Raw genomic sequence first — 1,395 nt, forward strand, 5'->3', positions numbered from 1 at the left:
ATGACGCTCTCCCCTCCCTCATCTACTGCAGACGTGCCCTTGAGCAAGGCACTGAACTCCCACTGCTCCAGTGGAGCTGCTCAGGGGCCACCAGCTGACGACTGAGGTTGTACTGGATTCCCAGGGGGGGGGGGGGGGGGGGGGGGGGGGTGTATACTCCCCAGGGCTGTTTCTGTAAATGAGTGTGTTCTTAGTCACTTTGCCTGGTTAAGTATAGGTTCCCACAACACTCAATAATTGCACCTTTTTCAGGCACCTGAAATAAAAGGTAGGAAGTGACATCACTCATGAGGACCAGTGTTGACGGTCGACTGTTTAAAAACTCAAAACAAGATACAGAAAACTGAAAAATGTTAAATCAATGCTTTAGTCGCTACCCCCGTAGCTTTCCGTTGACATATACAACTGAAGTGATGTGCAGAGACAGTGATCCAGTATGAAATGCCTCATTAGAGAGAGAGAGGGGGGGGGGATACCTATAGAGGGTAGTCACCCCACGGGAGAGGCTGGGAGGAGTGAGGCTGTGGTTACGGGATACTGCTCTTTCTTTCCAGTGTGTCTTGGGTGAGTGTGTGTTCTTGTGCGTGTGTTGTTGTGTGTGTGAGTGATAAGATACCAGTGCCAACACACATGCAGAGGATTGGAATGTGAGGGCACCTCTAGAACAGAGCTGCTTTGTGTAATCCTGAACGATGGCTAGTCACTGAATAGCCGCCACAATGCTGTCTTGACAACGGAGATTATATCTACCTCGCTCGTTCTTCAAAATCTCATCCATTACACATGGCGTGACTATCGCTTTAGAACTGCAATCAGTGGTGTAATCCAATGAATGATTTAACTCAGTAATCTGATTACTTTCAGTTACTTTGCCTCCAAAATGTAGATGTACAGCTTGTAATTTGTATCGTGTCGTCATTAGCTCCTACAAACACTCATTATGTTATTGTTATGTGTAATTCAACAATTACACAAAACTATTTTTTTTTTAAATATATCGCATATGAGTAATGGAAATCATTCAGTTCTGTTTTACGGACTCTTATCTTTCAAAAAATATGTGTGGTATTGTAGTTTTTTCGTGTAATAAATTTTTGTTTTTTTCATTAGTATAATGTGCTAGTGAGGACAATTGTCATATGGTGTGACATGAAGGTTATTCTGTACAAAATTGAAAAGGGGTATATTTTAATTATGTATGTCTATTTATCAGCATTCCTCAACACTACTATACACATTTCTAGCATTTACTTGTGCAAATTAGTTACATTTTGCATAATTTTTCTTAATCAAAACTCATGGTAAGACGATTGCACTAAATTTGACTATGTATTTCTAATTCATTTTGGCAAACCTTCTTATAAAAACACCAAAATGCTAGAAATATTAGGTGAC

The sequence above is a fragment of the Notolepis coatsorum genome (assembly GCF_963971535.1).
Source record: "Notolepis coatsorum genome assembly, chromosome: 9".
NCBI classification, from domain to species: domain Eukaryota; kingdom Metazoa; phylum Chordata; class Actinopteri; order Aulopiformes; family Paralepididae; genus Notolepis; species Notolepis coatsorum.